The sequence below is a fragment of the Callithrix jacchus genome, chromosome 6 (assembly GCF_049354715.1).
Source record: "Callithrix jacchus isolate 240 chromosome 6, calJac240_pri, whole genome shotgun sequence".
Lineage (NCBI taxonomy): Eukaryota > Metazoa > Chordata > Mammalia > Primates > Cebidae > Callithrix > Callithrix jacchus.
Window position 1 is genome coordinate 19821348 of NC_133507.1, and position 25330 is coordinate 19846677.

Sequence of the window (25330 nt, forward strand, 5' to 3'; positions counted from 1 at the left end):
CCTGTACATATATAAAACTGTATATGTTTAATGTTCATTCCAGTATAGTTTTTATTTTTTAAAAAATATGTAAATTACTTAAAAGTTCATCAGTAGGGAACTAGTTGAATAAATTATGACAAATTCATATAAAAGAATACTGTGTACTCTTTTATAGGCCCTGCATGGTGGCTCACGCCTGTAATCCCAGCACTTTGGAAGGTCAAGACGGGTAGATAACAAGGTCAGGAGATCAAGACCATCCTGGCCAACACGGTGAAACCCCACCTTTACTAAAAACACAAAAATTAGATGGGCATGGTGGTACACACCTGTAGTCCCAGCTATTGGGAGGCTGAGGTAGGAGAATCGCTTGAACCTGGGAGGCAAAGATTGCAGTAAGCCAAGATTGCACCACTGCACTCCAGCCTGGCGACAGAGCGAGACTGTCTCAAAAAAAAAAAAAAAAGATAAAGGTGCACTTTGTAAACTGATATGGAAAGATCTCCAAGATTTATTAAGTTATTCACTTAACTTCATAACTTTAATTTTATTCAAGCAAGGTACACATATGTGTATCATTAGCTACCTTCAGAGAAAAGTATGGCATGAGGTGGACTATAGGGTCACATTTGTCGACACATAAATAAAAATTTCCCAAAGGAATAAACAAACATGACAACAGTGGTTGTGCCTGTGGGGAGTGAACTGGGTGGCTAGGACAGAGGTGGAGGGGATAATTTTCACTGCACTGTTTTGCTTACTTTTAATCTTACACTATATGAATCTATGTTCATATATCTGTCTAAAAACACAAAACTGAAAGTAAAATCAAAGTGCATATTATAAAGCCAAAATAATATACTGATGTGGGAATGGACAGAGGAATAGACAGCCATATCAATGAAACAAAACAGTAAAAAAGTAAAAAACAGAACGAGGCTGGGCTCAGTGGCTCATGCCTGTAATCCCAGCAGGCCTTTGTGGAATTCCTGCCGTTGAGTATGGGCAAGACCAGCGACTTGTTTCTAACCATTATGCTAAGTGAAATAAGCTGGTCACAGACAAATAGTGTATAATTTCACTAATATGAGGCACCTAGAATAGTTAAATTCATCAAAAGAGAAAGTAGAATGATGATTATCAGGAGCTAGTGGGAGGGGCTATGGGGAGTTGTTTAATAGGTACAGAGTTTCTGCTTTGCAAGATGAAAAAGTTCTCTTTTACCCAACAATGTGAATATACTTAACACTACTGAACTGTAAACTTAAAAACAATGAATATGGTAAATTGTAAGTTGTGTGGTTTTTAACCACAGGTTTTTTTTTTTTTAATGGATATACTGGCCAGGTGTGGTGGCTCACACCTGTAATCCCAGCACTTTAGGAGGCCAAGGTGGGTGGATCATCTGAGGTCAGGAGTTTGAGACCAGCCTGGCCAACATGTGAAATCCCGTCTCTACTAAAAATACAAAAATTAGCTGGGCGTGGTAGCACACACCTGTAATCCCAGCTACTCAGGAGGCTTCGGCAGGAGAACTGCTTGAACCTGGGAGATGGAAGTTACAGTAAGCCAAGATTGCACCACTGCACTTAGGCGGAGTAAGACTCCATCTAAAAAATAATAATAAATAAATAAAAGGTTATTTCCAATGGGGAAGGGTATATGAAAGAACAGACACGTGGCCAGGTGCAGTGGCTCACACCTCTAATCCCAGCACTTTGGAAGACCAAGGCAGACCGATCACCTGGAAGGCCAGGAGTTTGAGACTAGCCTGGCCAACATGGCAAAACCCTGTCTCCACTAAAAGTACAAGAATTAGCGGACTGTGTTGGCAGGCACCTGTAATCCCAGCTATTCAGGAGGCTGTAATGCCAGCTATTCAGGAGGCTGAAGCAGGAGAACTGCTTGAACTTGGGGGGCGGAGGCTACAGTGAGTCAAGATTGCTCTATCACACTCTAGCCTGGGTGACAAGAGCAAGACTCCTTCTCAAAAAAAAAAAAAAAAAGGGACACTCATATGTTGGTGGAAGTAGAAACTGACAATACCTTTATAGGGAATAATATGGTAATATCTACCTTAATTTTAAATGTACAAACCTTCTTACCCGGCTATTTTACCTCTAAGAACACGTCCCACAAATATCCTTATGTAAATATCCGACACTATATAAGAGATCGAGACCATCCTGGTCAGCATGGAAAAACCCCATCTCTACTAAAAATACAAAAAATTAGCCGGGCATGGTGGCGCGTGCCTGTAGTCCCAGCTACTCAGGAAGCTGAGGCAGGAGAATTGCTTGTGCCCGGGAGGCGGAGGTTGCGGTGAGCCGAGATCGCGCCATTGCACTCATCTGTGTGACAGAGCAAGACTCCTTCTCAAAAAAAAAAAAAAAGCAAAATTTGATACATCTTAGATATCTTTCCATATCAGTACATAAAGATATATATTCCCTTTTTTTTTTTTTTTTTGAGAAGGAGTCTTGCTCTGTCACACAGACTGGAGTGCAATGGCGCGATCTCGGCTCACCGCAACCTCCGCCTCCCGGGCACAAGCAATTCTCCTGCCTCAGCTTCCTGAGTAGCTGGGACTACAGGCACGCGCCACCATGCCCGGCTAATTTTTGTATAGTAGAGACAGGGTTTCACTGCGTTGGTTCGGCTGGTCTTGAAATCCTGACCTCAGGTAATCCACCTGCCTTAGTCTCCCCAAGTGCTGGGATTACAGGTGTGAGCCACTGCGCCATTTTGCTTTTAAGATGGGAGTTATTTGGTACAGCATGATTCCATTTGTGTAGAAAGAAAATATGTATATATACACACACACGCTTGCATATACTCCCCAGAAAACTCCAGGAAGGGTGCAAATGAAACACTCAGTGATAGGTACCATGGGGATTCAAACTGGGGTAAGGAGTGAAGTAGGGAATGGGAGACTTTCACTTTTCATGTTTCTTGCTTCCATATTATTTGAGTTTCTACAATAAATTTGGAAGAATAAGTGAGCAAGCAGGCAAGCAAATAAATGAATATCCTTCCAACAGCCTTATACCGCCTTAGGACAAAATCCAAATTCCTTAATAAGAAAGTAAAATTCTTTGTGATCTGCTTCCTGCTTCACACTCCAGCCTCATCTCTCCCCACTCCCTTCTCATGCTCAATCTATGCTCCAGTGTCACCAAACTTTCAGTTCCCCCAAGCTTTGCCAAATGTAGCTTCTTTTGCTTAGAACACTCCCTACTCTAGTCTTTATATAGGCCTCAGGTCCCAGCTTAGAAACCTCTTCCTCCAGGAAGCCTTTCCTGGTACCTCCTCCCAACTCTTTTGGGTTAGGCACCACTCCAACACAACCAGCCGCCCTCTGAACTCCTCTAGTGTGAGTTTGTCACACGGTGTCACAATGACTGGCAAAATTATCTGCCTCTCCCACTGGACTGAAGTTCTGCCAGGCAGTGACTGTGCCTGTGTGGGTCATTGTATCTCCAGCATCAAGCACAGTGTCTGGCACGCAGTGTCCAGTAAGTATTTGTTATATTGGACTTTCATTATTAAAAAAAAAAGTGAACCACATATGGGCAATTTAGGAACATAGAAAAGGGGAGGATTATAATTCTACCTTCCAAATACAACCACTATTTTCACCCAACATTTCTACTCCTTGTGCATGTTTTTTCATAGCTGTATTCCCAGGCTGGACCCTTCTGACACAGTCATTTTGGTCAGAACATTTAACTGCACTGTCAAAGCATGAGCCTTTTGTAAGCCAAAGTAAAGATGACTGTTTTTGTTTTGTTTTTTTTAAGACACGGAGTTTTGCTCCTGTTGCCCTGGCTGGAGTACAATGGTACGATCTTGGCTCACTGCAACCTCCACCTCCTGGGTTCAAGTGATTCTCCTGCCTCAGCCTCCTGAGTAGCTGGGATTACAGGATTACAGGGCATGCACCAGCATGCATGGCTATTTGTATTTTTTTTTAGTAGATGCAGGGTTTCTCCATGTTAGTTAGGCTGTAATCCCAGACCTCAGGGATTACAGGCACAAGCCACGGCACCCGGCCTAAGATCTCTGTTTTTATTATCAAGTAATATATGTAACAGACCACAGATACCCCGGATCCTCTCTCATCACAAACCCATCTCTCATTTCTGGGGACATGAGCATGCATTACTATTATATTTTTTAAAGAGCAATGATTTGTTTATAGCCTGCTGGGTTATAGCATCTAAAGAATTATTATTCTTTCCCCAAAATAATCATTATAAAGGAATGTTATTAGAACGTTAATGTAACGTATGTATTACTGAAGAAATTGTCAGGGATTTCATTGAGGATGTCCCTAACAGTGCTAGAATCAAGAGTAAGAGCTCATACTAATTCCCACATAACCCTCCCCACTTCCCTACTGAAGGCCTATAAAGAGAAGCTCACGAATTTGAGAGAAGAAACCCACAGGAGATACAAATGACTCTTGAGACCATCTCCGAGCCCTGCCTCATCCCTCACTGCCCCTCCCTCCCTCACACCCACCCTGAAATCAGAGGGTGGCAACTGGCAATGAGAATCAGGCACAGAAATAGATTCTCTGTTTTGCTCATTACTTGATATATATATTTTTGAGATGGAGTCTCGCTCGGTTGCCCAGGCTAGAGTGCAGTGGCATGATCTCAGCTCACTGCAACCTCCACCTCCCAGGTTCAAGCAATTCTCTGCCTCAGCTTCCCAAGTAGTTGGGATTACAGGCGCCTGCCACCATGCCTGGCTAATTTTTATATTTTTAGTAGAGACGGGGTTTCACCATCTTGGCCAGGCTGGTCTTGTACTCCTAACCTTGTGATCCACTTGCCTCGGCCTTCCAAAGTGCTGGGATTACAGGCACAAGCTACCTCGCCTGGCCTACTTGACAGTTTTTTAAACCACATTTTTTTTTGAGACAGTGTCTTGCACTGTTGCCCAGGCTGGAGTGTGGTAGCTCAATCTCAGCTCACTGCAACATCCGCCTCCCAGGTTCAAGCAATTCTCTGTCTCAGCCTCCAGAGTAGCTGGGATTACAGGCGGCTGCCACTGTGCCTGGCTAATTTTTGTATTTTTAGTGAAGACGGGGTTTCACTATATCGGCCAGGCTGGTCTCGAACGCCTGATCTCATAATCTATCTGCCTTGGCCTCCCAAAGTACTGGGATTATAGGTGTGAGCTACTGCGCCAGGCCTTTAAACTACATTTTTTTTTAAAAAGTAGTGTCAGATTTTTTTTGACAATGTCAAAAAGACACTAAAGACAAACGAGTTATATCCTAGCAACTGTGTGAAAACTTCATATACTCCTATAACCATAAGTCCATGTAATTTTGTATTCCTTTTTTAGTGTTTTGTTCAACATAGTAATATAAGTATTTTTTTTTAAGGTGTGCACTTTATTCAACTGGTCTCAAGTCAGTGTACAGGTAAGCCCTGGCTGCCTCCACCCACTCCCAGGGAGACCAAAAGCCTTCATACATCTCAAGTTGAGGGACAAAAAAAGGGGTAGCCAGAGGCTAAAATCTTTCAAAATAAAACAAAATAAAAGTATTAAGGCGAAATTTAAAAATTTTTTCATTACATAATTTACAACAAAAGCAACGCTGTTATCTCCCCTGTGTGGACTCGGGAGAGGACTGGGCCATTCTCCTTAGAGAGAAGTAGGGTGGCTTTTGGGAGTGCAAGGGACTTCCTGTAACAATGCATCTCACGATATTTGGAATGACTTAAAAAAAAAGCAATATACACAATCAAGTCCTTGGCCACATTGTAGAGCTTTGGGGGATGCTCGCACCAACCGACTGCTGTCACCTTCACCGTTCCAGTTTTTAAATCCTGAGTCAAGCCAAAAAAAAAAAAAAAAACCAAAACAAAACAAAAAACAAACAAAGCCATGCCAATCTCATCTTGTTTTCTGCGCAAGTTAGGTTTTGTCAAGAAAGGGTGTAACGCAACTAAGTCAGAGTCCACCTAGAAGCATTTGCGGTGGACGATGGAGGGGCCGGACTCTTCGTACTCCTGCTTGCTGATCCCCATCTGCTGGAAGGTGGACAGTGAGGCCAGGATGGAGTCACCGATCCACATGGAGTACTTGCGCTCAGGAGGAGCAATGATCTTGATCTTCATCGTGCTGGGTGCCAGAGTGGTGATCTCCTTCTGCATCCTGTCAGCGATGCCAGGGTACATGGTGGTACCACCAGACAGCACTGCGTTGGCATACAGGTCTTTGCGGATGTCCACGTCACATTTCATGATGAAGTTAAAGGTAGTTTCGGGGATGCCACAAGATTCCATGCTCAGAAAAGAAGGCCGGAAGAGCGCCTCAGGGCAGCAGAACCGCTCATTGCCGATGGTGATAACCTGACCATCGGGCAGCTCATAGCTCTTCTCCAGGGAGGAGCTGGAGGCTGCCGTGGCCATCTCCTGCTCGAAGTCCAGGGCGACATAGCACAGCTTCTCCTTGATGTCACGCATGATTTTCCGCTCAGCTGTGGTGGTGAAGCTGTAGTGGTAAGGATCTTCATGAGGTAGTCAGTCAGGTCCCGGCCAGCCAGGTCCAGACGCAGGATGGCGTGGGGGAGGGCATACCCCTCATAGATGGGCACAGTGTGGGTGACCCCGTCACCAGAGTCCATCACGATGCCAGTGGTACGGCCAGAGGCGTACAAGGAAAGCACAGCCTGGATGGCCACATACATGGCTGGGGTGTTGAAGGTCTCAAACATGATCTGGGTCATCTTCTCATGGTTGGCCTTGGGGTTCGGGTGGCCTCAGTAAGCAGCACGGGGTGCTCCTCAGGAGCCACACGCAGCTCGTTGTAGAAAGTGTGGTGCCAGATCTTCTCCACGTCGTCCTAGTTGGTGACAATGCTGTGCTCGATGGGGTACTTCAGGGTCAGGATGCCTCTCTTGCTCTGGGCCTCATCACCCACGTAGGAGTCCTTCTGACCCATGCCCACCATCACGCCCTGGTGCCTGCGGTGCCCCATGATGGAGGGGAAGATGGCCCGGGGAGCATCGTCGCCCGCGAAGCCGGCCTTGCACATGCCGGAGCTGTTGTCGACAACAAGTGCAGCAATATCATCATCCATGGTGGCTGGTGGTGGGTGTGGATGGGCAACGGAACGGCAAGGGCAAGGCTCTGTGCTCGCGGGGTGGACGTGGTCTTGGCAGTCATAAGTATTTTTCCATGTAGCTGAAGTTTCTACATTAATAATGTTAAACTGCACCAAGCCGAAAGATCATATTTTACTGAAATCGATTACTCACCATAATAAATAATATTACATTATCAGGCTTTCTTTTCAGATATTAAATTACATTCTTAGGATAGTGTCCCCAAAGTAGAATCCATCAAATATTATTACTATCTTAATATCCTTTATATATATGCCAAAACTGTTTTTGAAAGTATGTCAGCCTGGGCAACACAGTGAGACCCTGTCTCTACAAAAAACAAAAAATTAGCAAGGCATGGTAGTATGAACTTATAGCCCCAGCTACTTCAGAGGCTAAGGTGGAAGGATCACTTGAATCCTGAAATTTAAGACTGCAGTGAGCTATGATCACACCTATGCACTCCAGCCTGGGTAACAGAGCAAGACCGTTTCTAAAACAAAAAGCAAAAAAGATGTATACCAATTTACAGTGTCTGTAACAATATTCCAGTATACTTTGGAGATTTTGCAGGTTCAGTTCCAGACCACTGCAATAGAGTGAGTATCTCAATAAGTCACATTAATTTTTTGGTTTTCCAGTGCATATAAAAGTTAAGTTTGGCCAGGTGTGGTGGCTCATGCCTGTAATCCCAGCACTTTGGGAAGTCAAGGCAGGCAGATCATCTGAGGTTGGGAATTCGAGACCAGCCTGACCAACATGGAGAAACCTCATCTCTACTAAAAATACAGAATTAGTCAGGTGTGGTGGCACATACCTGTAATCCCAGCTACTCAGGAGGCTGAGGCAGAAGAATCACTTGAGGTGGAGGTGGAGGTTGCAGTGACCCAAGATGGTGCCACGCACTCCAGCCTAGGTGACAGAGATTCTGTCTCAAAAAACAAACAATAACAATGAAATTGGCTACATCAATTGACGCTTCCTTTCACAAAAAAGTTCTCTATATTATGTGATGCTCCCACAGTAGAATTTCTTTCAAAACTGGAGTCAATAGGCCAGGTGTGGTGGCTCACACTGTAATCCGAGCACTTTAAGAGGCTAAGGCAGGTGGAACACTTGAGGCTAGAAGTTTAAGACCAGCCTGGCCATCTCTACTAAAAATACAAAAATTAGCCTGGCATGGTGGCACATGCCTGTAATCCAAGCTACTTAAGAGGCTTAGGCAGGAGAATCACTTGAATCCACGAGGGGGAGGTTGCAGTGAGCTGAGTTTGTGCCACTGCACTCTAGCCTGGGTGACAGAGTGAGACTCTGTCGCAAAAAAAAGTTGGAGTTAATCCTCTGAAACCCTGCTTCTGATTTAATGAATTTATGTGGTATTTTTAAATCCTCTGTCATTTTAACAATGGTCACAACATCTTTACCAGGAGTAGATTCCATCTCTAGAAACTGCTTTCTTTGCTCATCCACAAGAAGCAATTCCTCATCCGTTCAAGTTTTATGAGACCACAGCAGATCAGTCACATCTTCAGGCTTCACTTGTAATTCTAGATCTCTGGCTATTTCAATCACATCTGCAGTTAACTTCTTCCACTGAAGTCTTAAACCCCTCAAAGTCATCCAAAAGAGTTGCAATCAACTTCAAGCAAATTCTTGTTAACATTGATAAGGTTGTGATCTCTTCCCATGAACATGAATATTCTTAATGGCATTTAAAAGAGTGAATCCAGGCCAGGCGCGGTGGCTCAAGCCTGTAATCCCAGCACTTTGGGAGGCCGAGGTGGGTGGATCATGAGGTCAGGAAATCGAAATAATCTTGGTCAACATGGTGAAACCCCGTCTCTACTAAAAATACAAAAAATTAGCTGGGCATGTGGGCATGTGCCTGTAATCCCAGCTACTCAGGAAGCTGAGGCAGGAGAATTGCCTGAACCCAGTAGGTGGAGGTTGCGGTGAGCCGAGATCACGCCATTGCACTCCAGCCTGGGTAACGAGCGAAACTCCGTCTCAAAAAAAAAAAAAAAAGAAGAGTGAATCCTTTCCAGAAGGTTTTCAGTGCACTCTGCCAAGATCCCTCAGAGGAATCATCATCTATGACAGCTATATATAGCCTTATGAAATGTATTTCTTACATAATAAGACTTGGAAGTTGAAATTCCTTCTTGATCCATGGGCTGTAGAATGGATGCTGTGTTAGTAGACATGAAAACATTAATCTTGTACATTTCTATCAGAGCTCTTGGATGATTAGGTGCATTGTCAATGAGGAGTAATATTTTATTTTATTTATTCACTTTTTTGAGATGGAGTTTTTCTCTTGTTGCCCACGCTGGAGTTGCTATGGTGTGATCTTGGCTCACTGCAACCTCTGCCTTCTAGGTTCAAGCAACTCTCCTGCCTCAGCCTCCCAAGTAGCTAGGATTACAAGATCGAGCCACCACGTTCCCCGCTAATTTTTGTACTTTTAGTACAGACAGGGTTTTGTCATGTTGGTGAGGCTGGTCTCGAACTCCTGACTTCAGGTGATCTGCCTACCTCAGCCTCCCAAAGTGCTGGAATGACAGGTGCGAGCCACCACACCCAGCCAGGAGTAGTATTCTAGTTGTTTTTTACCAACCAAGAAGCAGCACTGAATTGAGCAGCAATATTTTGAAAGGAATCTTTTTTTCTGAGAAGTAGGTCTCAACAGTGGGCTTAAAATGTACAGTAAACCATGCTGTAAACATATGTACTGTCATCCTGGCCTTGTTATTACATTCAGACGGCAAAGGCAGAGTATATTTAGAGTAATTCTTAAGGGCCCTAGGATTTTAGGAATGGTAACAAGCATAAGCATTTATTTTGAAACGACTTAAAGTTATCGGCTGCATTAGTCTCTAACAAAAGAATCAATGTGTCCTTTGGAGCCTTGAAGCCAGGCATTAAAGTCCTAGATGGCATCTGCTTCCAAAAGAAGGCTGTTTCATCCATGTTAAAAATCTGGGCTGGGCGCGGTGGCTCACAACTATAATCCCAGCACTTTGGGAGGCCGAGGCGGTTGGATCACCTGAAGTCAGGAGTTCCAGACCAGCCTGACCAACATGGTGAAACCCTGTCTCTACTAAAAATACAAAAATTAGCTGGGTGTGGTGGCGGGCACCTGTAATTCCAGCTACTCAGGAGGCTAAGGCAGGAGAATTGCTTGAACCCGGAAGGCAGAGGTTGCAGTGAGCTGAGATTGCACCATCACACTCCAGCCTGGGCAACAGAGCAAGACTCTGTCTCAAAAAGAGAAAAAAAAAAAGCAAGGAAGAAAATCTGTTGAGTGCAGCCACAGTCAGCAATGACCTCAGCTAGATCTTCTGGATAAATTGCTGCAGCTTCTACAGCAGCAACTGTTGCTTCACCTTGTACTTTTATGTTATAGAGATGGCAGCGGCTGCCTTTTTTTTTTTTTTTAACAGAATCTTGCTCTGTCACCCAGGCTGCAGTGCAGTGGCACAATCTCAGCTCACTGCAACCTCCGCCTCCCAGGTTCAAGTGATTCTCCTGCCTCAGCCTCCCAAGTACCTAGGACTACAGGCACAAGCCACCACACCCAGATAATTTTTGTATTTTTAATAGAGATAGGGTTTCATCATGTTGGCCAGGCTGGTCTCAAACTCCTGACCTCAAGTGATCCGCCCACCTCAGCCTCCAAAGCGCTGGGATTACAGGCATGAGCCACTGCACCTGGCTAAGACGGTTTTTTTCCTTAAACCTCATGAATCAACGTCTGCTAGCTTCAAACTTTTCTTCTGTAGCTTCCTCAGCTCTCTCATTCGTCACAGAACTGAAGAGAGTTGGGCTTTGCTCTGGATTAGGCTCTGGCTTAAGGGAATGTGGCTGTTTTTATCTTCTATCCAGACCCCTTAAATTTTCACCATATGAGCAATAAGGCTGCTTCACTTTTTTTGTTTGTTTGTTTGTTTTGAGACGGAGTTTCGCTCTTGTTACCCAGGCTGGAGTGCAATGGCGCGATCTCCGCTCACCACAACCTCTGCCTCCTGGGTTCAAGCAATTCTCCCGCCTTAGCCTCCTGAGTAGCTGGGACTACAGGCACGCGCCACCATGTCCTGCTAATTTTTTTTGTATTTTTAGTAGAGACGGGGTTTCAACCATGTTGACCAGGATGGTCTCGATCTCCTGACCTGGTGATCCACCCGCCTCGGCCTCCCAAAGTGCTGGGATTACAGGTTTGAGCCACCGCACCCGGCCCTGTTTCACTTTCTTATCATTTGTGTGTTCACCAGAATAGCACTTAATTTCCTTCAAGCATGTGTCCTACCTTGGCTTTCAACATGCTTTCCTCACTAAGCTCAATCATTTGTAGCTTTTTATTTAAAGTGAGAGACTGTGACTCTTCCTTTCACTTGAACACTTAGAGGTCTAATTTCATACTGTTATCTCTGGGAAGATGGAGGCCCAAGGATAGGGAGAGAAACAGGAATGGCTAATCAATGGAGCAGTCAGAAGACACACAGTATTTCTCTTAAGCTTACCATCTTATGTGGGTGCTATTCATGGCACCCCAAAACAATTACAACAGTAACACCAAAGATCACATAGATCACCATAACAGGCATAATAACGAAAAAGTGTGAAACACTGCAAGGATTCCTGAAATGCAACATAGAGACATAAAGTGAACACGTTCTGTTGGAAAAAACCGCACCAAAAGACTTGCTCCACACAGGTTTGCTACAAACCTTAAACTTGTAACAAACACAGGATATGCAAGGCAGAAAAAGCAAAGCACAATAAAACTGGGTGTGCCTGTATACAAGAACAAATTGCATTACCAGCTCACCAACACTGAATATCGCTCAAAATGTCTTCCTAATTGAATGGGTAAAAAGGCTACATTATGACTTTGATAATTAGCCTTTACACTGTTCTAGGCACAGTGTTAGATGCTTCATATATCTCATCTTGTTTAATCCTCACAAGATTGTGAAGTGCTACCGTTATTATCCCCACCTTACAGATAAAGAAACTGAGGCTTAGAAAGCTTAAATTGAATGCAAAGCTTATAAAGGATAGAGACAGGCTTTGAACTCAAAGTTTGAGTCCATGCTCTATCCATTCCTGCCTGTGGTATCTCATTATTGTTTTAATCTATGTGTCATTGCTTACAGTGACAACAAACACACTCCCAGATGTTTCTTTGCTGGTTAGGTTTCCTATTTTCCTGATTTTTCTAACTATGGCAAATTCAAAGGGTCAGAGGTAGCCTGAAGTTGGAGTTTTAGAGATAACAGTTTGACCATGGGCAAGACAGAGTTTGTAGTAAAAGTAGGTAGCAAGCAAGAAAAAAACATCGATACTAACTGCAGGGACTAGTCTAGGGCCTTTGCAGCCTTTACTGGATGGCGGGGATGGTAAGTTCCACAAATTAAAAAGGGCAGAGAAAATAACAGAGGAGGGTCCAGCTTCTGGCCCTCTGAACAGCTTCAGTAGTTGCTAAAACACTATCTGCACTTTATTCTTGTGAGTGAAGGCAAAGGAGCAGATACTACCAACGCTAATGATGTCATGGGGTTAAACAAATAAATCAGGAAATGGTCTCTTTTTTCTTCAAGAAATACTCTGGTTGAATTTCCTCAACAGGTTTCAACTTCTGCATTCAGAGAAAATAGTTCTGTTTTAGTAATTCAACAAAAGAACAAAACACTGCCAGATGGATAGCCGGTAGTTACCAGCATGAACTCCAGAATCAAAGAGCCTAGACTTCGAATCTGGCTTTACCATTTTTGGCTGTGTGATGCAAGGAAACTGTTTAATCCTTCTTGGCCTCCATTGTCTTCTGTAATCAGACAGTAATAGTACCTACTCTGGGGTTACCGGAAAGAGTAAATGATGCAAAGCCTTAGCCATTAGGCCTGACGCATGGCACAAGTTCAGTATATTTTCACCAGCAGTGGTAGTAACACTAATATGAATGGCAGTAATTTTGTTGGAAAGAAGGAATTAGTTTTTCCATTTCATTCAGAAACAAAGGGCAAATACGCTGATCAAATGGTATGAAGTGGCTGAAAAATTTCAGACTAAGTAAGCAGAACCTGATTCCAGTACCAACCACTTACTAGCTGAGTAATGTTGAGCTTCTTACCTATCTTTTCTTGTTTTCAGTTATCTAACCGTAAAGGGGGAGTGCTGCCAGAAAACGGGCTGTAGAGTCCAGTGTGGTTCTAACAGTTCTGATTCATCTGCCAGGGCAAGGAGTGCACTATGGAAAGACATCTGTGCCAAATGAGAGCCATCCATTCTTAGCAGAAGCTGAGTCAAGGCTGTGCTTTGCCCCTCATTAAACATTTCTCTTTTAATAATCTTCTCTCTGCTTCATTTCAGTTATATTTTAACTTATAAGCTGTTTTAAAAATTTATTTTTATTTATATTGAAACAGAATTTCACTCTGTCACTCAAGTGGGAGTGGAGTGCAATGATCTCTGCTCACTGCAACCTCTGCCTCCTGGGTTCAAGTGATTCTCCTCCCTCAGCCTCCCGAGTAGCAGCTGGGACTACGGGCACCCGCCACCAAACTCAGCTAATTTTTGTATTTTTAGCAGAGATGGGGTTTCTCCATGTTTGGCAGGCTGGTCTCGAACTCTTGGCCTCAAGTGATCTGCTCACCTCAGCCTCCCAAAGTGTTGGGATTACAGGTATAAGCCATCATGCCCAGCCCGTTTAACTTTTAAATGCTAGTTCTAAATTAACTAATTCTAAATGATCCCCCAAAACTTCTTAGAGACTGAGCAGGCACAGAATGGTAGAAGGCATTTTCTTGAGCAATTTCATGAATGACAAGATGGCAGAGACAAGCACAGGCATGGCCAGTGCCCAGCAGCCACCACAAGGGGGCAACATGGCCTATGTGACCTGGTCTGCTCCTGCCGCCCACCCTATGCTCACTGGCTTTCTGACCTTTCGGCTCCTGCTTGCTGGGCTGGTCTGGCTTGCCCCCTCTGATGGTAATTGACCCCCGTCTTCCATTCAGGCTGTTGCCTCCCAGTTCTGGCCTTTCTTAAGCATGTTCCAGGGTGAGACTCTCGGTTCAGGGGAGTTAAGACTCATTAACGAGAGATTTTCTAGGTAGTCAAGAAAAGGAGTTTGGTTTGGACTGAAAGCAGTATTAAATTAGTAAAAGGGTTTCTCAGGTGGCCAGGGAAGTGAATACAGAGAATATATTCTAAGACGAGGAACCAGATAAAAATGAAACTAAACTGAGTATATAATAGTTGCGGGGGACTAGAGAAAGGCATCTCCCCATACTGAGAAAAAGAAAGAGTGCAACACTTTTCCTACATAGAAGCAGATTGCTTTTGTGTGTCTATACTTGCTTAATTTACAAACTAAGAGCAAAGGCCTGAGAAAGATAAACCTGGGGTTGAGTCCTCCTGCCTGTCACTTGCCAGTTGTGTGACCTTGGGTTGTAGAGTCCATTGTGGTCATCTGCCAGGGCAAGGAGTACAATATGGAAAGATGTCTGTTCCATATGAGAACCATCCATCTCTATCAGTGAAATGGGGATAATAATGCCTGTGTCAGAAGGCTGATGAGGGAACTCAGTGACACCAGGTACACAGCATGGCTCAGGTGCTCAGTGACTGTGTGTATTCTCCTCCTCCCCACTCTTCAACGTCTGTCCTGTGTCTGTGGGGAAGTGTTTTCCCCTGCATTCAACAAAACTAGCATAGGGCTGGGTGCAGTGGCTCACGCCTGTAATCCCAGCACTGTGGGAGGCCCAGGCAGGCGGATCACAAGGTCAGGAGTTCGAGACCAGCCTGGCCAAACCTGTCTCTACTAAAAATACAAAAAACTAGCTGGGCATGGTGGCACGTACTTGTAATCCCAGCTACTCTGGAGGCTGAAGCAGGAGAATCACGTAAACCCCACGAGTGAGAGGTTGCACTGAGCCAAGACTGTACCACTGCACTCCAGCCTGGGCGACAGAGCGAGGCGCTCTCTCAAAAAAAAAAAAAAACTAGCATAAAAGAAAGTGGTTGGTTACTCTGGCGACTTCCTCCAAAGAGGTTACAGAAGAAAATGGGGAGGGGAGTGCTTTCTCAAGTCACATCCCCAAGGGGCTGGCAGCAGAGACAGAAAAGAGCTAAGACATTAGCTATTTGTTGTCGAGGCAGCCAACTGCTTATAGCCAGGGAGTTCCTTGAAGCACATACCATTGGCTTTGAGCAGGGAAGTAACCACAATGTCTGGCATCAAGACCTTTGTAGAATCTTCCACAGATGTCATTCTGTCTCTTGGAAAATAGCCACAGTAATTATAAACAACTAAAGCTTCCTTTTAAGTTTGAAGTATAAAAACTAGCTGTTTCATAACATACAGACCAATTCTAACTCCTGACTATTGTGAAACTTGGTGGAGAATTGGAACAAAACTTTGGCTAGTTCTACAGCCAAACATGTAGGGACTTAAAATTGTAGTTAGAGATAATCACTACTTTAAATGTAGTGCCTCTTCTCCCCTCTTTTATGACCTGACAGTCAGGGGCTAGATTAGGGAGAGAAGTAAGAGGATTGCTTCATATTAATATGACTGACTATAACACAGATTCAAAATGCAAGGGAATAGAGAGATCTAGCTTCTTTCCTGGTTCTACACTGCCACCGCTGCCACCCCCTCATGTGTCTTTGCTGTGGGTATTCTCTCTGCCTCTCTTGGGAGCTGCACTGAGTCAAAGTACTAACAAACAGCCTGGCTGACTTCAGGACAGGCAGATTAAGACTTCAGCAAATGTGTTTTTATCTAGTCTGTGAAGAATTAGTAGGATGCAACTAGCCTGTATGGGATTTAAGAAACTTCATTAATAAACAGCAAAATCTTAGTTCTCTAGGCCTAGATAGAATACCTGTCAAGAAAGAGGGAAATGGTACCAACAATCTATTGAAGTCAAATTAGAAGGCTGCAACAGGGAGTTTATACCAGGAACTTTGCAATATGTATTGAACAACAACTGCGCTGGGCATTTTTCTAAGGATTTGGATGCATGACCTAAGTTAATCCTCCCAACAGCTTTTTCCTAGGTACTATTAGTAGCCACATCTTGCAGTTGAGTGAGCTGACATGCAGAGAGACTAAGGATCTGGTGTACAATCCAGTGCTGGTTAGTGGTGAAACTGGTCACCGGATCCCCACTCTAGGGACTGCACTTGTGACCATTAGCATGAACATTTTGTCTATTTTGACGTGCTGGATGGCAGGTCGTACAGACTTATGATAGAGACTTATTAAATTGCTTTATCACACAAGAAATACCACACAAGAAAAGGGCTTGTGTGGTATTAAATTTTCTTGGCCAATTTGGTTGAACCCCCAAGACAGACAGTTCTTGTGTGAGACGTCTCCACAAAGTAAACCCGAACCTGCAGGTGCAATCAAGAGCACTGCTCATTCATTCTGGGGCCTTTTACTGATCAAATTCAAACAGGACCTGCAGCTCCAACAGGCAGTATCTGGGCGCTGCACTCTTCCCCAGTGTTCTGAAAGCCAGACCTTTGAGGATCTGCAGAGCTGGTGCCTGATAGGAAGTCACACGATTTCAGAAGAGCCTGACAGGTTTTGACCATATGAATTACACATCTAGTTTCTGAGGCTGCCTCTGGAGTTCACCCCACAGGGGATATCTGAAGCATTCATCATCTGCCCTGATCATGCTTCGTAGCTGAGGAGGGTGGAGTAAGCTGAAGGCAATCTCTGCCCACAGGGAAGACAACGTATGCCTGGTAACTGGAGCTAAGCCCACAAATTCCAGAACTCTTTTGAAATTTCTGATTATGTGGCCAAAGTCTGGGAAATGTTTGGGTCTACTTGGCTCTGAGAAAACACACTCTCTTTCAAGAATCTGGTAGAACCAAAGCTGAGAGCCATCATCAGTGACGTAAACTGGAAGTCAAGATTTACAGCTGTCCTCACTGAATGGACATCCACAAAGTTCCAGCCCTCAACAAAGGCTAGCTGAATGAATAAATCCCTATTCTCAAGTATTTGATCAACTACCAACCCCAGACTGCTAAGTAGATCAATAAAAGAAGGTTCCAAAATCATGTTCAAAAAGCAAATGATAGTGTGAGGAAAGCTATTTGTAACATATAAGACAACATGTATCTCCAACATTCAAAGAACTCCTACAATTTGTTAAGAAAAACCTGCAAACTGAGAAAAGATTATGAACAGGAAATTCCCAGAAGATGAAACCAGAATGGCTAGTAAATACATGAAAAAGGCCAGGCGTGGGTGGCTCATGCCTATAATCCCAGAACTTTGGGAGGCCAAGGTGGGCGGATCACTTAAGCCCAGGAGTTGGAGACCAGCCTGGCCAACAAGGCAAAACCCAGTATCGAACAAAAACACAAAAATTAGCTGGGTAACAAAATTTAGCCGGGTGTGGTGGCATGCATCTGTGGTTCCAGCTACTAGGGGGGCTGAGGTGGGAGGATCACTTGTGCCTGGGAGGCAGAGTTTGCAGTGAGCCAAGATCACACTATTGCACTCCAGCCTGAGTGACAGAGTGAGACCTTACCTCAAAAAACTTAACAACAAAAAATATATATATGAAAAAATTTCAACTTTACCAGCAATCAGGAAAATACATATGAAAATAATGTACCCATGATCTTGTGTAATTCTTCCAAGAAACCTGGGAGACAGAATCATTATTTTATAACTAAGAATATTAAAGTTTAGAGATGTTTTAATTCAACCAGTAATTGATAGAGCTGTGACTTGAACATAAATCTGGATAGTAACAAAGCCTATGTTTATTCTGACTTGCTGCTCTAGTCAAATATTTGTGTGGTGGCTCAGGTCCTTTTTGGCAAGTCGCTTAACCTCTTAAGACTCAGTTTTCTCATCTGTAAAATAGGAGTCATAAAAGTGCCATCACACAAGCTTAATGTGAGAATTCAATGAGATAATACATATAAAACATACAGAATAGTGCTAATACTCAGGTATTCAACTATCTGATTCATTCATTCAAGAAACATTTTTGGAACTCATACCCTGGCCAGGTACTGATCTAGACTTTAGAAATACAGCAGTGAACCAAAGCACCCTTGCCCTCAGGGGCTTGAGGAGAAAGAATATTAAATAAATAAATAAAAATACACAGTAGGCCAGGCATGGTGGCTCACACCTGTAATCCCAGCACTTTGGGATGTCAAGGCAGTCAGATCACCTAAGGTCAGGAGTTAGAGACCAGCCTGGCCAACATGGCGAAACCCCATCTCTACTAAAAACACAAAAAGCAGCTGGCATGGTGGCATGCATCTGTAGTCCCAGCTACTAGGGAAGTTGAGGCAGAAGAATTGCTTGAACTAGGGAGGTGGAGGTTGCAGTGAGCCGAGATCACACCACTGCACTCCAGCCCAGGCGACACAGCAAGATTCAGTTTCAAAAAAAAAAAAAAAGTATATATATATATACACACACACACACACACACATATACATACATACATACATATATATATATACACACACATACACACATATACATATACATATAAAAATATGTATATATCAGGGCTGGGCGCAGTGGCTCATGCCTGTAATCCCAGCACTTCGGGAGGCCAAGGCAGGTGGATCACAAGGTCAAGAGATTGAGACCATCCTGGTCAACATGGTGAAACCCCATCTCTACTAAAAATACAAAAAATTAGCTGGGCATTGTGGCACGTGCCTGTAATCCCAGCTACTCAGGAGGCTGAGGCAGGAGAATTGCCTGAACCCAGGAGGCGGAGGTTGCGGTGAGCCGAGATCGCGCCATTGCACTCCAGCCTGGGTAACAAGAGCGAAACTCCATCTCAAAAAAAAAAAAAGTATATATCACATGTTGACTGAAAAGAAAAAGAAGTACATATGTATATAATATGTATATATAATATATACATATAGAGTGTGTGTGTGTGTGTGTGTGTGTGTGTGTGTTATATTAGATCGTGCTCAGTGCTGAGGAGAAAACTAAGGCAGGAAAGACAGTGGAGGGAGTTGCAATGTTAGAGAGGCAAGGCCTTTCTGGCAGGTGATATTTGAATGAAGGGCCAAGGGAAGTGAGGACGTAAGCCAATCACATATCTGGAAAGAAAGCATTCCTGGCAGAGAAAGCCTAAGAAAGGTTCAAGGAACAGAGGAAAAGGCCAGTGTGGCTGGTGTGGAGTGAGTGAGCAGGGAGTTGGAGAGATGTTGGTAAGCAGCTAAGGGCAGAGATGATGAGAGCCTATGGTGACTGCCGGCACTCTGCACTCTGCCTTTACCCTGAGAGAAACAGGAGCCACTGGAGGACTGTAAGGAGTAAGATTATTTGGCTCGTATCTTATTTTTTGAGATGGAATCTCACTACGTTGCCCAGACTGGAGTAAAATGGTGCAATCTTGGCTCACTACAACCTCCACCTCCCGAGAGGTTCAAGCGATTCTCCTGCCTCAGCCTCCCGAGTAGTTGGGACTACAGGTGCCCACCCGCAAACCTGGCTAATTTTTGTATTTTTAGTAGAGACAGGGTTTTACCATGTTGGTCAGGCTGGTCTTGAACTCCTGACCTCAGGTGATCTGCCCACCTTGCCCTCCCAAAGTACTGGGATTACAGGCATGAACCATTGCACCTGGTCCTGGCTCCTATTTTAAAAGGATCACTCAGGTGGCAGTGTTGAGAATACACTGAAAGAAGATAGGATTCTCTACCGGAGGCCCAGTCGGGAAGGAGGCTCTTGCAAGAATCCAGGGACAAAATGATAGTGGGTCCGACCAGGGTAGTCAGATTCTGGATATATTTTTAAAGCAGAACCAAGAATTTGCTGAGGGCTCAGCTGTGGGATGTGAGACAATGCAAGGAGTTATGGGTGACTCCAAGGTTTTGGCTCAAGTAACTAAGAGAACTAAGTGGCCATTTACAGAGAAAAGTGTCCAAAATAGAGGTTTCCTGATTACAGGCTGCAGAACAAGGAGAAATGTAAGGTCCTCTGGAATCCAATCAGAAAGGCAAGAGGGCTGGGTGACACTGGGAAAGTGCATTGGTCACTGTGTTTCAGGGCAGGGTTTCAATCCCTGGGAGGCAGGCTGATAAAAACAAGGCACAGGGAAATGAGGCAGGTTACCATGGGATTCTGGCACACAGGAGCCAGACAAGAGTCCAGTTATCAGAGCTGAGGCACAAGGCCAGCAATGGTGACTTGAGGCCAAATTACAGAGCCTGAGGCAGCCTCAGTCCCTCTGCTTCAGTTCAGGCTGGGTCCTAGAGCCAGTTGAGAGGCTGGCTAGTCAGGTTCAAGCGGCCCCAGGAGACCCAGGGGAAAAGGCTACAGAGGCCACAAACCAGACAGACCCAGCTCCGTCTGCAATATTACCAGGGTGATCTCAGCATATTACAGGCTGATTCTATGCCTTTAACAGATCACTATGTAAAAGGTCCAGACATGCAGCTGTACGAGCTCCTCAAAGAGAGGCAATGTTTGTACGTGTCTGAGACCTTGGTTGGGGGGCGGGGGAGCTAGGCCCTGAGATAGGAAGGGGGCATGCTAGTCTGTCATAGGACTGTAAAACAAAAGCAAGAAACGTTCTGGGGCACAGATGGGAGACAAATGCAGCTACCACCACCTCCCTGTCAGCAATGGGAGAGAAAGCAACCCTCAAGGGGAACAGCTCAAAACATGGGGGAGGGAGAAGCTGCTTCCAGACTGTGAGCGGGTGCTGGCGAGGTGGGCCATCCTACTTAGAAGTACAAGGTTAAGGAAAGATGCTAAGCTAAGCTTATGATTGTTCTAAGCTACATTTGCTAAGTTTGTTCTCAGACTCCCAGACACTGATTAAAGTGTTTTCTACACATTTTCTTCCCTGGCTAGAGTATAAGACATTTTTGCCAAAGAGAACTTTTAAAATTAAAACAAGTAAGGGGCAAACATCTGTAGAAGTTCAATCTGATAATTTGGTTAATGTATTTTTCATATTTTATTACAAAGATATATATGCATATATAAGCATTTGGTGATTTATTATAAAAAGAATAATTCTGATGGTTGGCACTAAAACTGAAATTATTTTCTAGAAATGACAGGTCAATACATACTATTAAGCAATTAGAAAGTAGTCACTGGAAAGTAGTAGACCATAGCAAATCTTTTATTTTAATATAAAAGAGTCTGTATCCAGCCGGGCACGGTGGCTCACGCCTATAATCCCAGCACTTTGGGTGGCCGAGGTGGGAGGATCACAAGGTCAAGAGATCGAGACCTGGTCAACATGGTGAAACTCCGTCTCTACTAAAAATACAAAAAAATTAGCTGGGCATGGTGGCACGTGCCTGTAGTCCCAGCTACTCGGGAAGCTGAGGCAGGAGAATTGCTTGAACCCAGGAGGTGGAGGTGGGTAACAAGAGCGAAACTCCATCTCAAAAAAAAAAAAAAGTCTGTATCAACTCTAGGTTTTTTCTTAATATTTCTCTGACAACTGCAGATTTTCTGTGCATACTTGTATACCATAAATTAATGATCCTTTTGATTTTCACAAAAGTCCATTTTCAAACAAATTAAGTCTTTAAGTCAATATATGAGAGGTATTACACAGACCCATGAAGCCCCAGTGAAACATTTGCTAGGCAGACTTGGTCACTCACCAGCCTCTAGGCCCATGTGATTAAATTTTGTTCAGTAAATATGCAAACTACTTTATGTCATGAACTTTGGAGTCATTCTTGAATAGTCAACACACACTTGGAACATCAGATCTGAAAAGCTAAGGATCTCCTGTCCTTAAGGTAATAAATATCCAACTCTATCAGTGTAAGAGTTTTGTTAGGATAAATATCATTGACAAAAAGTAATGAAACCATATGTAGCAATCTTGGCGTTATTTCTACCCTTTGACTTCAGAATTCTACTTGTGGAAATCTATGGTCAGAAATATGGATGATTCACACATAAAAGTGTTTCTGACAATATTATTCATAAAGAAAAATCAGAATCAACTGAAATGTCTAACATTGGGGAAATGCTTATAAATTATAAGTCATATATGATAAAATATTATTTAGCTATTAAAATTATCTATTATTTACAACACAGTTTAATGACATAGGGAAATAATTATTACATAATGGCTGAAAAAGAAAAAAACAGAATATGAAGAGTGAACCTGTATAAAGATACATGAAAAATAAATTTAACATTAAAATGGTAATCTCTAGTTGATGAAATATGGCTTAATTTTTTGTGTTGCTTTTTAATGTTTACATATTTTCCAAAATTCATACAATGAACATGTACTACTTTTATAATGAAAAACAAAGAATTAAGGACCAAGCTATAAACAAATTCAATGTATTTTCCTGAATGTAAATGTTTAAAAATGGAAGCTAAAAAAGAAAAAAAGGCCAGGCATGGTGGCTCATGCCTGAAATCCCAGCACTTTGAGAGGTCGAGGCAGTTGGATCACTTGAGGCCTGACCAATATAGTGACACCATATCTCTACTAAAAATATAAAAATTAATTGGGTGTGCTTGTGTGTGCCTCTAATCCCAGCAACTCAGGAGGGTGAGGCAGTAGAATGACTTGAACCCGGTAGGTGGAGGTTGCAGTGAGCCAAGATCGTGCCACTGCACTCCAACCTGGGTGACACAGCAAGACTCCGACTCGAAAATAAAAAATAAAAATAAAAAGAACACTAGAGTCAACGTGTTCGTGCTATAGTTATGGTATATACACCTAGTCTATTAAACTTGATTATAAGCTTTTTAAACTGATACTCTGAATTTTCTTCATAAACCCGCTAATATCTTACTCATATAGGCACTCAATAAATACTTATTAATAAATAAATTTGGGACAAGTTACAGTAGTGCTTAATATAATAAAAAGTGATTTTAATAGAACAAGTATTTCCTTGAATCTATATCTGTTTGGGCAAGGTAAGAACAGTTGGGTTTTGAGGGATAATGACGCATTGGTCTAGGCAATCAATTAAAAGAAGGGTTGCCACATGCAAGAGTGTGAGTGGTGCCTTCTCTGGCAGAAAAGACAGCACCCCAAGGCCAGCAACTCTCCAATTTGTTTTCTGCCCCCACACACAGCACTCACCTTTCACATATGCATCCCCCACCCCCACATCCCAACAGGTGTAGGTCCTGGAAGCGCAGGGCCTCTCTTCCAGGTACTCTCCCACTTCTCAAAACTGAACAGCAGTAATGTCAGGATGGGGATAACCTTGATTTAACTCTAATTATTTTTTAAAATAATTCTCAACCACTGGTATTTTATTAGTAAGAAACATAACTTGTAATGCAACTCACAGTGGAGTATAATGCTCTGGTGTGGGAAGATCCCTGGTTGAGAGCCGCTGAAGTAACAACAAAGCTACAAGCATTTAATCTACTGGGTGCTTCATACACATTATCCAGTTTCATCCTCACCAGGTCCTGTGAAGTAGGTACTTAATATTAACAGTCCTATTTCACAAATATGGAAAAGGGGCTTGGATTTGAATAGGTAAGCAGCTGTGCTAGAACTCAAACCCAAGCTGATGGCCAAGCTCATGCTGTAGTAGTGACAGTAGAGGTGGCAGTGGTGGCAGAGGTAATCACAGCAGTGGAAGCAGGAGCAGTCAGGACAACTATAAGAGGAGGAAGACACCTCTAATGTGCTTGCTTGACACCAACCACTGTTCTAAGGGTGTTACATATAACAACTCATTTGTTCTTCTCAACAAAACTCTGACACTGGCATTATAACTATGCCCATTTTTACAGGTGAGAAAAGTAAGCCAAAGAGATGCTAAGTGGTTTGCCCAAGGTCATACAGCTAAAAAGTGGCAGAGGCTGCATTTGGATTCAGAGTGTGACCTTTTGCCTGTCACACTATGCAGCCTCTGTACCGCCCTTAAGATTGTGCCGTAATATTTTAAGGCAAAGTATATGTTGCTGCTTTAGTACTTGTGGTGTTTCTTTTCAAATAGACCACTTGTTTTATTCCATGGATAGCCTTCTCAGCAAACTCTTCCAACTTTTCTGACATAAAAGTTTTCAATTAATGGAATCCAATTCAGTCTTTTAAAGCAATACCTGGAGGGGTATTATAAAGAGCTTAAGTAGCCATGCTATCTCTGACCCCCCCATTGCATGAACTATTGAGAGCACGTGGGAGGCAGAATGAAAATGAGAATATTCCAGTTCTCTTGCTCAAGTTCTCATGGGCACAGATGTTCCTAATTCAGTGTGTGGTACCAATGTTTCCCTCCCCTTCTTTAACTTCAAACAAAGGCTTTATTCCAGGTGATTAAAGATTCATGAGTTGTCTACTTTTCTCTCTCATCCTATAAGTCTTCTATTCAACATGGTTGGTTAGATAAAAAGGAAGGGAAAAAAGAACGATTCAAATATGGATTAAAAAATACAACCACCATAATCTTGGTCGCAGCTCCTATTTTGGGACAGATGCACATTCCAAAACTATTAAGTAACCCCCTAACTCTCTGTGCTTCTCACTATTTCCTTAGGCAGAATAGAAGAACATGCTTCTGGAAGTCAAAATCAAAGGCAAACCAGTGAGCACTCACATACAGACGCAGTAAAAAAAAAAAAAAATCAGAGTTGTGCAGTGCATGTAGTTTGGGAGGCACAAACTCTTAAAAAGATTTGAGACAAGGTCAGAAAAATGTCAATCTCTGGAAAATAAAATAAGACACAACATATAATAGGTGACATTAGTAATCAGTGAAAAATCTTTCCCAGAAATAATTCATGCTAAAATAATTTACAAATGTGGTATTCTAAATCTCATGCAGAAGCCCAAGGTCACTGCCCTGCCTCATTATATCTAATAGTATTTGGATAAAAGCGGATTGTCTCAGAGCTGGCAGAGAGCATGCTGTACCAAGAGCAGGCCTGGCTATGGGAAGAAAATATAACATTATAACCTTGGGAACAAAATTCCTTCTCACTTTTAAGTTTTGAACAGGTAACTATGCCATGAACTATGAAGAATGAACATACATGACTAGAAATTAGTTAGATGCTTGGGAAGGAATCCATTTTCTTTACACCCCAGTTCCCTTAACACACTCGAGCTCCAAAACCTCTTGGTCAAGGCCTCATGCCTCCCATTAGCTCAGTTTATCCTATGGATAATTATTATAATCCCCATTTTGCATACAAAAAACTAGGCTGAGATAGTTGAGGAAATGCCCGCATCATCTATC

The 25330-nt window shown here is 43.2% G+C and overlaps 1 protein-coding gene and 1 pseudogene across 13 annotated transcripts in view; both read right to left on the bottom strand.

Moving 5' to 3' along the window:
• The window catches only part of CRTC3 (CREB regulated transcription coactivator 3), a 119346-nt gene that overhangs the window by 68842 nt on the left and 25174 nt on the right, over positions 1–25330 (bottom strand). The window lies entirely within an intron of this gene.
• Positions 5827–7232, bottom strand: LOC144576597 (actin, cytoplasmic 1 pseudogene; annotated as a pseudogene).